Source organism: Pteropus vampyrus, unplaced genomic scaffold (assembly GCF_000151845.1).
Source record: "Pteropus vampyrus isolate Shadow unplaced genomic scaffold, Pvam_2.0 Scaffold25, whole genome shotgun sequence".
NCBI classification, from domain to species: domain Eukaryota; kingdom Metazoa; phylum Chordata; class Mammalia; order Chiroptera; family Pteropodidae; genus Pteropus; species Pteropus vampyrus.
This window is the reverse complement of record NW_011888806.1, coordinates 8812357-8825750: the sequence shown is the minus strand read 5'-3', so window position 1 is coordinate 8825750 and position 13394 is coordinate 8812357. Positions and strand designations below refer to the sequence as shown.

General features: G+C 39.8%; 2 protein-coding genes and 1 pseudogene across 3 annotated transcripts in view; all 3 read right to left on the bottom strand.

The window, feature by feature from the left end:
• LOC105289569 (ATP-binding cassette sub-family G member 2-like) overlaps positions 1–4055 on the bottom strand; it is a 34262-nt gene extending 30207 nt beyond the window's left edge. The window contains exons 1-2 of one of the 2 annotated variants that reach the window (XM_023528437.1): positions 3596–4055; positions 3178–3285 (exon numbers count right to left, since the gene is read on the bottom strand). The gene's annotated coding sequence lies outside the window, so the exon portion shown is untranslated. Of the gene's footprint in view, positions 1–3128; positions 3148–3177; positions 3286–3595 lie in introns of those variants that run through there. The other variant, XM_023528438.1, reaches the window with a different exon arrangement.
• The window catches only part of ABCG2 (ATP binding cassette subfamily G member 2 (Junior blood group)), a 159794-nt gene that overhangs the window by 60499 nt on the left and 85901 nt on the right, over positions 1–13394 (bottom strand). The gene's annotated exons all lie outside the window — the stretch shown is intronic.
• LOC111737276 lies at positions 4222–4340 on the bottom strand (annotated as a pseudogene).

Here is a 13394-nt window from a genome sequence, read left to right as displayed (position 1 = left end):
CCTTCTTAATGGCCACTTCCTTTAATTCTTTTGAGGACAGACTGAATTTGTCTTAAGCCATTCCAAACTAATATGTGATGGTTATGAAAAAGGGGCAAAATAAATGCTTTACTCTTCTTCCTTTCTAAGTATTGTTTTGTCCCTCTAACTTTTCCATCCCTTCTCTCCCTGACCCCTGGGGTCAGAGTCAGGCCAGGGTCCAGTTTTGTAGGACAGGAAGTAGAGGGCAGTCCTCCTGTGTGAGAGGGTCCATAGTTTGGGTACCTCTCAGACAGGCTTTCCTCTTTCCCTGTAAGATATTCACCTCAAGCTTCAGATCATAGGGCTTGTTGCTTTCTAGAAAATTACATTTTTATACTTCCAGATAACAAAAAACTTACTGTCGGGGATATGAGAGCTACCGAATGCTACCTGGGCCTAAGAACTGGCCCAAAGCATTTGAGCTAGTGATCAGTGCTGGAGTTCAGAACAAGTCACCCCAAGATGTGTCTCTGTGGTATGGGGGATGTTCTGAGTTAAAGGCAACTTCAACCTTAGGCTCATGAACTTCTGCCCCTCCGTTGACCACCTAGAATAACTTGAATTAGGGGCCTTGCCCATACATGATAAAAGGTTATCAGAGAGTACCTCTTTGACCTTTCTATAGGGCAAGACAAACTTCTCTTTACTAAATATCTGCTCTCCCTGCAATGACTCCTTGAAGCCCCGAAGGCACCTGACCTCATCCCTAGCTCAGAATGTCTTGTATACCCATGTTCCATTTCGGTCTCTGAAGCTCCCCTGCATGTTATGTCTCTGACTCTCATGAATGCAAGGTTCTCATCCATATGAATGTATAAACTTGGTTATTTTCTCCAGATAATCTGTCTCGTATCTACTTGATTATTAGACCTGCCAAAAGAAACTTGACGGTAAATGAAAGTTTCTTCTGCCCCACATCAGAAAAGTGCAACAAACCCTGTTCAACAGGGTTTCTGGGCCGTTAAGATTTTATTCTACCCTTCTTTGCCAAAAACAAAACTTCTCCATCAAAATCAAGGTGGCAGCAACAATTTTGCTTCACCCACACTTATCCACCCTGAATTTAAACAACCAGTACACTACTAACTTTCATTGCTACAATTCTCAGAATATTTATTTATCTCTGTAAATAAGCTAACTATGTGGCTCAAAAATTAGATATCCACTTTCTAACAGTCTCCCAGTGAAATAAAATATTTGCTTCAAAAAACTATGGGGTGGGGACACTATCATGAGATGGAGGAAGGACTGCTAATGGGTTTTTGAAGGACGGTGAAAACTTGACGGTTACACAAACTGTACACTTTAAATAGGTGATTTGTATCATCTGTGAATTATATCTCCTAAAACTGTTGTTAAAAAAAAAAACAGCTATGAAGCCTAAGTCATCTAGATAATTTATCAATTATTGATTCACATTCTAGAGTAAATTGGAAACTGATTTTTTAAAGGATACACTTGAGCTTCTTGTAGACCTATATATCCTATACCTATACGGAGGATGGCCATTTAGGTTCATTAATTTTTACTAAAGGATCTCAACCCTAACCTATAATCCCAGTAAGCAACACAGAATAAACATCCCCACTCGATATAACCTTCAACTGTTGGCGAACTTCTATTAAAATCTCTTGACAGTAATTGGAGGGATGCTAGAACTGAAAACCTGAGTGAATGGCTCCTCTGCCTTCTCAGACCCACCAGAATGACAGACTGGTTGAATCGGTTATGTTGTGATGTTAAATGTATACAAAGCCATGCATTCTGCTGCGTGGATGAATAAAGTGAAGTATGCAAATTTGAAAAAGAAAATCTCTTGACAGAGAAATAGAGTATTTGAAGATCAAGTCCACCTATCCCATTAGAAAATGTAGATTTACCCTTAAAGAAGCCCCAAGCCATTAAACAACAGTATGTGTGACTATAGGGTCTTAGCAAGCAAAAAGTATTTTTCATGAATAGAGTAAGAAAAAGTACAACTACAACAAGCAGTCCTAGAAAATGCACCACTATCAGATGGGTACACAGGATGCTTTCCCACTGCCTTGGTTCAGTCTTCTCTACGTCCTTCTGTGACACAAGACATTTCCCTCAGAAGTAAATGCCAGGAAAACTTCTCTAAGGAGCTGGTATGTTTCCCCCCTTTATCTGCACTGAATTGTAAGTGATGGCCTCCAAGATGCAATTCAATTTGCATAGGGTCCTATGGTCAGTCCATGCCCTTTCTAATGTGCTCCCCCACAGTAACTCAACTATCAGTTGTATTTTATTTTCTGTTTTTAACGCTTATGTTTGCCTCAACTGCTTCATGGATATTAATAATAGAATAAATAAGAAATAGATTTGGGGTGTAAGTGTATTTTAACACCACCTCGGTGCAAAAGAATATGTTTCCTAAAGAGCTTTTGCTGAATGCCCAAGTCCTGGAACAAAGATGACCAATAAACGTTTGTTACTATGAATCTACTTTTTTACTGAAAGTAGAATGAGCTTTTATATGTCTATTACTAGGCAAGAAAATAAAACTAAGCAACATTACAGGTATTTTCTTTAACTGTAAGATTTGCAGTTTAACTTTTTTGGCCTTCTACTTTTCTCTTTTGTTCTAACGTCTTCAGTATTATTTTTAATCAGTATTGTAAGAAGCTGGTTAACTCTGACGTTAATCATTAAACTATCCACAGAAAAATTACACACGAGAGCTCAATAACTCTTTAGCTAATTATCCAAGCTGTGGATAAACCTTATGTCCTGGAGATAAGAAGATAGAATATATTGGTTAATCCCTTTTAAGGTACTAATATTTACAAACTTTCCTCCCACCTTATAGTAATGTCCATGCTCAATAAGTTTTTAACTATCCAATATCAGCCCTGGTTTCATACGTTTGGAGAAAGGCAAGAGTTTTACCAACTGGCCCTTAACACACACTACCACACACGGAATCAGTTGTACCAAAGCATCGTTTTCTAAAAAAAAAAGCAGTCTGAATTTTCAGTTTGTATTTTACGTTCACTTTCAAATAAAACTGGTAGGGACTAATTAAAACCTAGTCATCTCAAATGGACAGTTTTCTATTTTCTACTAAATATACACCCGATACTCACCGACCTTTCAAGCCACACACATCTCAAAGGGCTGTCACCATTTACTCACTCAGAGGTTCGAGGGCTCCGATGTCAGGGTCCGTGCGCTTCGAGGCAGAGCACTATCAATCGTTTGCGTAAACGCTGAGATGAGTCCGCCAGACCTTCCGAACATACCCTAAGGAAGCAGATCCTGCTTCACGATGACATCCAGCATTTGTACTGTGTTTTCTAAACCGTGAAGCTTTTCCAAAATCTCCTTGGCTCCTTCCCAGACTGCCTCCTTCCTGCATCTCCCCAGTCTGCCTGACCGCCCGGGACTCCCTCTCCCCTCCAGCGCGCTCGGGACTCGGTCTGTAACCACTGTCTCAGGACCGAGCCCGCGCGCGCGGCAAAGCCCGGCCCGAGGCGACCTTCCCGCCGACACCCGCAGCCCCGCGGGCAGTCCCCCACCGCGCCCGCGCGCTCCCCACGGGCCCGGCACTCACACGCGCGGCGAACAGCCTGGGAAGGTGCGGTCCGCGGTGGTCGTCACGGTCACTGTCAGGGGTGGCAGACGTTAACCAGGAGAGCCGGGCGGCGAGGAGGCGAACGCCGAGTAGAATGAACGCAGGCTTCACATCGCACGCCTTTGGCAGCGGCCGGGGAGAAGGCGGGACGGCGGCCCCTCCCTCACGCCCGGCTCTCTTGGGGACAGAGCCCTCTGCAGGGCGGAAGGCCTGGCGCTGGCTGCCTGGCTGCTATACACGCCTGGACGGGCCGTGTCCCCTGTAGCGTAGTTACCGAGTTCCGTACCCGCTAGCCAGGAAAACTGAGACTATCCCGGAGCACGCAAGGACAACTCCAAACTCCTTTCTCCAAGGCTCTTCTGAAATGGACAGTTGGCGATTAGCCCTAGTAATCCCAGGACTCTTCCCCAGCTGAGCAATACCTTCTCTGGCCTAGATGGGTTGGGTCACTGCCGGTAGCGTGCGCCCCTAAGCACCAGGGGACGCTGATGGCCTTGGTTTTTTTTAGTTTCTTTTATTTTTAATTTATTTTTTTATGCGAAGCAACCCTTGGTTGACCTCACAGACTGCAAGGACCTTGTCAGTTTACAATCCCTTATTTTTAAGCACTGCAGCACCTGGTCTTCCTAGGTAGTCTCCCATCCAAGTACTAACCAGGCCTCACCCTGCTTAGCTTCTGAGATCAGATGGGATCTGGCTTGTTCAGGGTGACATGGCCATAGACTTTTTTCAGTTTCAAACCTTGCCCACCTAGACAAGTAGGAGGTCACTGTTGAATAAGCTTCTGAGAAATTAGCTTCCGAGAAATTTTTGAGGCCAAGAGCTAATAAAATCAGGAACTAAATCTATGGGGGGTGTGGGAGGGCAGGGAGTGATGAGGAGAACAAAATTTTTTAATGAAAATATAACTGAGAACAGTTTAAAGGTATTCTTTGCACTCCTGTAATAAACACTTCTTTGCAAGACACTGATCACGTGGAAAAGTTGGAAAGTAATTGTACAGATTCAGGAAAAGGGTTCGTTATCAGGCTTTATGAGCATGTATGGCTGTGCCAAAATTCACCTGTTGCATACACTTTCAGAAATTAGTACTTGTATCTAGTTTCTGGTTTGCTTTTACAAACAAAAATAATATCCATTAAGCTATTAAAAGCAACACTAGGAATTAGTGTTAACTCTCCATTGCAAGAAAGTTTTAGCCACGAGGCCTGAATGAGAAAATGGATTACGCACAATTTTTTTAGAATTTTAAAAATACCATGCTGTATACTTTTAAATGACTTAAGAGTATATGTCTAGGATGAGCCCAAACACTGGGGTGAAATTGTTTCTATGCATTAAACTTCTGAGTCAATTTAAAGACCCTTATGCAAATACATTTGTCATTTTAAGCTAAGGTTGGGAAAAATTCTTGAGAGATGGCTCTTAATAATTGTTGGCAAAATTGAAAAACACCTTCTAAAAAATAAAACTTTATTGATATTAGTAAAGATGAAAAAATTTCCAGCTAACTCTGAAGGCAATTCCAAGAGGAGAACTTATAAAAATGGAGAAAACACCATGGAATTGAATAAAAGGACATTAAAAAAATAGTAAGTTGAATATAGCATTCTGCAATTATGTGAAATAAAAACAAACCAAAATCTTATACATAGAAAATAGAATGGCATACAAGAAAATGTTCATTTTCTGGGTAGTAACATTATGGTTCTTTTTTTTTCTTCTACTTTAGAATAATTTTCTTAATTTAATATGATATAATGCAGATATACAATTTTTATATTGAAAAATGAATTTTGTTTAAAAACAAAATAAATTGATAAAATGTCAGTATTTGTTTTTAGTCAGTAAAAAGTACATATAAAGACACATGATAATACAGAGTAATATCCTCATCCAAAATAGAGCTAAAACCACTAAAACAAACAACAAAAAACTTTCTGACTTGTTTTTAGTCTAATTTTTAAAATATTTTAGATTGTGATTTTTTTCATATTGATATTTTCATGTATTTGCTAGCTAAAGCTATATTAGATCCTAACGTCACCCTAATAACTTCCCAAGCTGATCATTGCTGTCATATTCTGTTTGACAAATTCAGATTAAAGTCATTGTTACATAAATGTATTGTATTGTAAAGAAATGAGTCATTTTAACTCATAAGTTAGTATTTTATTTTGTGTTAATTATTTTCAAGTGCCCTATTTTCTCTTTTAGTGTTTTAGTATTTTAGATTACAGAATATTATGGAGGGAGGAACCTAAGGATAACCCTGCTAATTTTACAGATGAGTCACCTAGTCCAAAGGTGAACAATTTATACAAGGTCAAAAGTCAAAAGAAAAAACAAGTGACTCAGCTTTTCTCCGACCAGGGCCTGCTGCCCTCCACCTCATGATACCATTGTTATTTTACCTGAAAAGAGTAACTGCCCAGTGTTTATAGAGCCTGGTATTGGAACTCTCACTAAATGTGTTCTCAATCTGGCACTTTTTCTTTTCCATTTAACTAAACTTTTTTCTCTCTTATTATATATCAACAAGAAGAAAATAAAAATCGCCTATAACGCATAAGCCATATGCCATCTGTTTTAAGTTTTTCTCTATATTTTCTTAAAAAAAACAAAAGTGGGTTTATATACAAAGCACGGGGATGAAGGGCATCATCTCTGGAGTCCAAGGGCCTTTGTCTGAATCCTGGCTCTCCCAAACCCTGAAGATTTGAACTTGAACTAGTTGCTTAGTCTTTTAGCGGAGTTACTAGTAAACAGGAGAAACAATCTCTCAAATTAGTTATAGAAAATAAATGAGATAATGTGCATGTAAAGCACTGAACAGAGTCATTATCACTAATTAGCACTCAATAAATGGTAGCTATTATTTGTAAACTCCTCTATTGCAAACATGGTTCCTTGTCATTCAATAACTTTTTACAACTTTATACTCAATGGCCGCATTGTATTCAATTGTTTGTCATGTACCAGAATTAATTTAACCAATCTTTCTATTACTCTCAAAAGATCCTTGTAGCTATGTCGTTGCACATAATCATATAAGTTTCAGAAAGGAAATTGCTAGGGTGAAAGGTAAGGCCCATTAAAAAATTTTAATACATATAGACAATTTTCCCATGCAAACTCTGTGCCAAATTCAGTCTCTCAGCAATTTCAGAGGTTGTTCATTCTCCTAAACTCTCACAAATTCTGAATAAAATGATAAGTTTTGTTTTTAATTTGGTAGTTGACAAATGGCATATCAGTGTTTTAATTTATATTTCCGTGACTTAAGGAGTGAGAGTAAACTTTTTAAAAATGTTTTGTGATCATTGGTGGCTTATTTGTAAATTTTCTATGTAGGCCTTTTTCTCATTTCTTTCTATTAATTTTTTAGATGGCAGAATAAGTAAACAGAAAAGTCTAGATCTCTGAAAATTTGCTGGACTATCTCCAAGCTGCTTAAAGTCACTATCATATTGTATGTGCCTTGCAAACAAACCACAGAATTATCAGAATTAGACTTTCTTTACCATTCTAATTGAAAGTTTGGGGGCCATCTAGAGTCCCCACCTTTGGCACACTCATTGGAGATCTTAGATGAGCGCTGGCAGGGGTGAGGTGTCTCACTGTGTTTTTGCAGGCAGTGTGCATGGACATAAATAGACAAATAGGGAAGATGTCCTCCAGTGATGGGAGCAGACAGACTCATTCATGAAATCATTTGAGCCTCACTTTTGAAAACTTCAAAAATTACTGGGAGTTTTTTTTAAAAGAGGAGGTGGAGGTAGTAATACTTCTCTCCAATAATCACACCAGTGAGGGGCTATTTTGTATGGGTTTCCCAAGGGTATCAGTGCTTGATGGACTGTCAGCAAAAGACGCAGGCAAAGGAAACAGATTCATTTAATGTTGTTAAAAGATATGGCTTATTATACAGAATGGCAACCAAAGCAGTCTTCTCATTAAAGGAAGAAATTTCCTGGGCCTATAACTCCACAAATCAGGTGTCCTCATTTCAAAGCTGCCATGTGGACCTATGAGAGGCTCTCTTCATTTCTCTAAGGGGATTTTTAATGTGCTCTGTTAAATTAAAAAAAAAAAAATTAACTCCCACAGCTGAAAGTCATTTTGTGAGTTAGATTTTGCTGAGCCAAAAATGCTAGCCAAGAAGATCAGGGCATGGATTCTAAATCACCAGCAGCATGGTTAGGTAGAAAAGACAGCATATTCACTGCCCCAGAGTTTTCCAAGCATTTTTGTATATCAGGGAGGGGGAAGAGGGAAGAAAGAGATGTCTGAAGGAATTTACATGAGCTATAGACAAGGGCTGGGAGAAGGTCAGGCAAGGCCAGCCCTGGGATAGACACAGAGTCCCATAAACGAATGTCCACTCCTGTAGATTGGCTGCGGGCGGCAGCCCAGGAAACCCACCAGTGGAGGCTCCTGGAGTTAGATGGTGCCTGGCTGAAATAACCTGAGGTAATAGCCACCTGGAAATTAATCCAAAGTCCCTACAGGCAAAACAGGAATGTGAGCAGTCTCTTGTCAGAGCTGGTCAGCAGCTATTAACAGACTAACAGTTCTGTCTCTTTCATTCTTCAGCAACTGTAATTTAATTTAGAACACCTCAGAATTTTCTCCTTGTCATTCTCTTTTCATCCAGGTCATTCAAAGAAAGCATCGCCGATGAACGTCTGCAAGATTTTAATTATGCTTAAATTATGCTTTAATTATGCTTAAGCATGCAGTTCGGCTTGTCGGGCCAAGGTAGTATAAGGTAAGTGGCCAGTCTTGATGACTTTTTAAATAAGTTAGTTATTTCATAACCAGCAATATAGTTTCCATTTTTGTTTTTTAAGTGAGAACCATCAGTATACCAGGATACATCAGCTTTAGGTGTTGGAGTTTCTTTTAAATATTTCCTAGGAAGCAAAATAGTGACAGTCAGCAATATGCGGTAACCGAATTCTGCGGGCAGCAAGGTTACTGGATGGAGTGTTTGGCGTATCATTAGGGTGATGTGGACTGCCAAAAGGAGAGTTGTCTCATACAAAGTTATCCCGCTGACAGACAGGTGCCACGTAGGATGTGAGGTGTGTAAGTCTTCTACTGCATGGGAAGCATAAATGATTTAGGGAGTTCCTGCAACAATGTCTTCAGTAGCTTTCACTAAAAGGACAGTAGCGGGGACTGCTGGCAGGCAAGGAGGCATTCCCTGTGCTACACAGTCCAACTGTTGACTATAAGATCCTAAAGGCTGATGAGATCCTCATGCTTCTGCATGAGTACTCCTACTGTAGTGCCATCTTGATCATGCACAGACAAAAGGACAGGTCCCAGTTTGGATGACCCAGAGCTGGAGGATTGCTCAAGCTGTCCTTTAAAGTCTTAAAAGCGTTTTGTTGTTCTACTGACTAAATTAATGGTTCTGATAAGCAGATATGCAACACCTCATACACTGGTTTAGGAATCAAGGAAAAAGTAGGGATCCAATTGCAACAGTACCCTGTCAGTCTGCAAAAACCTCTTAATTGTCTCTTAGTAATTGGCTTAGGGTATCTTTGCACACCTGCCAAACAATCACCATCAAGCTTAAGTTCTTCAGAAGGTAGAACATGGCCCAGACTCACCAACATACTGCATTTTCTCCTTAGATAACTAATGTGCTTTGTCAGCCAGAGCTCAGAGCATTGTATAGCTGTTTTTATTGCAGGCCTCAAAACAATTAGCACAGAGTAGTGAGTCATCGACATATTGTAGCAAAACTGTTTTCTCAGAGAATGTGAAATCATTTAAATCTTGCTCCAATGTTTGCAAAAAGTTGGATTTTGAATAATTCTCTATTGCATACAGTCCTGGTGATTTGCTGATTGTCTCGGGTAAAGGCAAATAAGAATTGTTTTTCTGGATTCACAGGAATGTTAAAGAAAACACTGCATAAATCAATGACAGTGAACACTCACTTCTTGGTGGAATACTGGTGAAGAGAGTATGTCAATTTGGGACAAATGGATGTCTTGGAATTACTATAGGATTTATGGCTCACAAGTCTTGAACAAATTTCCAATGTCTGTTGTAAGGTTTCTTAACAGGCAATATTGGGGTATTACATAGGCTTATACAGGAAATAACTAACTCTTTCTTTATATATTCTTCAATTATTGGTTTTATTCCTTCTGTTGCCTGCATGCTGAGGGGATATTGGTTAACCTGTGATAAGGTATGAATTTATCAATGGTGATTGTTATGGGGCAGCACTGTGAATTCTGCCAACATCAGTGTTGGAGAAGGCCCGTGAGAGTGGTTATCAGTTAGATGTTTTGGGTTACTCTCAAGAAAAAGAATATTTTCTTTACCATGTCCTTTATGTGCCCCATTAATTTCATTTGTGTCTCCATTTGAAAAAGTATAGTGCAATGTTAAAGATATTTTCCCTTAGGAGAAAAACTTATTGAGGGCTCATGTTTGCGTAGGATGTCTCGACCTAATATATTTACCGGTTAGATAGACTGATTAGAAAGCAGTGAGTGTCCATTAATGGTATTAAAGAAAAAGTGAGGTTTGGAAAGAGGTATTGTTTATGAGGCGTTCTCAATGCCTAAGACTTCAATTTTCTTAGTACTCCGAGGGAGGGATCCTCAATCAGCACAGGGTTTAAGGCAGAAAGGGTGGTGGTACTGGTGTCAATTAGGACAGGATAATAGCATGTTCCTTCATCAGAGACTGCCGCAGCTGCAGCCTCAACTGCAGGGGCAGCTTCTTTCGCCTCAAGAGGAGGTTCTGGGAGTATTGCATTTGATGGTTGGGTTTTAATTTTAAAAGGATTCATTGAGATGGGCTCAGAGGGTCAGGAAATAGCTGCGAAAGATAGGGGTGTTGGTGGGGAGGAAACGATTCCAGGGCAAGGGGGAGGGGTTGCATAAATGGATTCGAAGATTGAAAACGAACTAGTACTAGGGAAAGTTTCTTTGCGGCTTTCCAAAACTTTCTTTTCTTCTTTTAATTTACTACAGGTTTCAGTCATTTTAGAAATAGCTTCTTGTATAAAGCTATTTTATATCTGCAGCTCACCTTCTAGCTTCAGCGTACCAATTAAAATAAACTTCCCATTCTAATTGCTTAGTACGTTTAATTCCTAATTTAGCTCGTAAAAAAACCAATTTTTCCAAACCAGAAGTGCTCCATTCGGGGAATTGTAGAGACACGTCACCTTTAGTAAGGTTAACCCATTTAGATGTGAATGTGCACGATTCGGTCTCATATTTCTTATTCATGGCACCAGGAGGCATTTTGTGGCGTGGGGCCGGGGACGTGTCAGAAGTTTGATTTTCCATAATTTAAATTGCTCTCAAACGGCCAAGGCTGGGAAGTTGTTCCCGTCAGCAGAGCGCTGCGTGGCCGAGGGTGCTCTCCCAGCTGCGTCGGGGGCCACTCCCTTACGTGACTCGGGGGTTCGAGGTACCGAGGCGACCAAGCCGTTTTGTGTACCTCCCCAACGCGCCCGCGACGTCCCTTCTGACCCACGAGCTAGGGGTGTATTCTTCTGTTGGGAGCCCGGCGAGACCCACAGCACTTCACAGATTTATTTATGAGTCCAGACTCTTTCGTAAAGAGTCTAGAAACGCGCCCGAGAAGGAGGGAAAGAGTGATTGTCTCTTACCTTGGGAGTGAAAAATCACCCCTGTATCCGGCAAGAGCAAAAACCCAGAGTGTAGTTACAGGGAATGGCCACAAGACGTCACCATGAACTAAATCATCTCAAAGATGAAAAACAAAATCCAAATTGAGGGCGTCTCCGCAAAAACTGACCAGTCAGATGAAGGACCAAGGACTCTCACACTCGCGGTACCGACACTGAAGGAACAACCCCTCACCACATCTGATCTGCCACTTAAGAACACTTTCCTGAGGGAATAACCCTCCTTGGCCCAATAAAGCTGTGTGCTTCTGTGTAGGATCCCGAGATCAAGGCTTCAAGTTCTACAGCTATATTCAGACACTTTTTACAAGATCCCAGACCACGGATATTTTAGAGACACTAACACACCAGCTTCCAGGAACCATCTATTCTCCTCACCTGGAAGGCCAGGAAATACGGGGGAGGGGGCGTAAGGGGTGCAACTGGCACCAGTAAGCATAAGTTTGCAGGAAGCCTTTCGAGGTGATACAAAGGTTCTAGTAATGGTTATACAACTGTATACATTTATTCAATTTCATTGACTCGTACACTTAATTTATGATATCTAAATTTCAATAAAGCAGTTTTTTAAAAAACCAATAAACAACAATGTTCATTCTACATATAAAGAGAAGCATTTATTTATTTAAAACATTTAAGAAATTGTACAAACACATATTGTGCTCTTTCATATAGTATCTACCAAAGTTTAACATATTGGAAGCCCGAGTATTAACTAGAGCTTTCTTTATATTATCTCAGAATAAATCTTCTTTTGTCATCTCTGCTTAATCAGAGAAAATCATAAAATTGCCAGATGAACCAAACAATACAAAAATCTCAAACTATTTCTGACTGAGTCCACGAATCAGATTTTTTCCCAGTACTGTACAATTAAAACAAATGCAAAAAAAAATTACTTCAGAGACTTTCTGCCACTATAACAAACCTTTATCACAACATTTTTGTGCTCATCAAAAATACTTTGTTTTTGTTGACTAATTTCCTAATAAGTAAACACTATAAAATTATAACACATAAATAATGATAAATATTTGTTTATTAAAAAGGCACTTGTTGCTAAAATGAAGGAAATCTGAACTCTCCTGGACCACAGGTGTGTAGACAGAAAGGAGTTCTACAGAAAGTACCCTCACAGGGTGATCTCATCATAAATGCCCAACTAGGTAGGTCATGGTGGGTAAGTCACACCCCAGGCATACAACTTCTTCAGTAAAAAATTTGTCTTTGCCTTAAGCTCTGTCCATTGCTTTTGTGCATCTAGGTAACATAGCTTTGAAATAAGCGAATCACCATCAAGAGAGCACATAATCTTGTTAATTATCCTGTAATCCAATCCTCACTTTGTGTTCTCCCATTTTCATGTAATATTCCTTACATTTGCTCTTTAATCTCAAATACATTAAAGAAAATGTAAAACAGTCATTCTCCGGAGCATTTGAGGTCTTGCTTCCCAGCAATTCTTGTCAGTTTGAGCTCACATAAACTCTTACAAAAGTTCTCTACAGGTTTCAGTATTCTTACATCAACAGGTGGTACAATAAGATCAAGCTCAACTACATTTGTACTAGAAGGGTGATTAGAAACAAATCCAGTTAAAACGACCAACCAACCAACCAAACAAACAAACAAACAAAACCAACAACCTTATTATTGTCCTCTAAGACTCCCATGAAGGCAAATGAGATTTTACTTAGACAGCGAAGGTGTAAGTTCAAAAAACATTTTTAAAAAATGAGATGTTCTATTTCCTCCTTTATCCAACACTTCATAGAAACACAGAGTGCCCTTTCCCCTTTCCTCTTTCCTGTTGGCTGGAATCCAAACATGTTGACTGGAGTTCTTGTCCCTGCTTTGGACTGTAAGGTGACTTTGAGAATAGAAGCCACACAGAGTAAAGCAACAAGATAGAAGGAATGTGGGTTCTTGTTATACTATCTCTGGAATGCCTACCTTTAGATTTCTTGAACATGAGACATAAACATTTATATTGTTGATGCCACCATCTTACAACTAAAATTAATCCTAATTACTATACTGAGATCAGAGTGGTGCGGATAGAGGGAGTGGTGGGCACAAAACCTC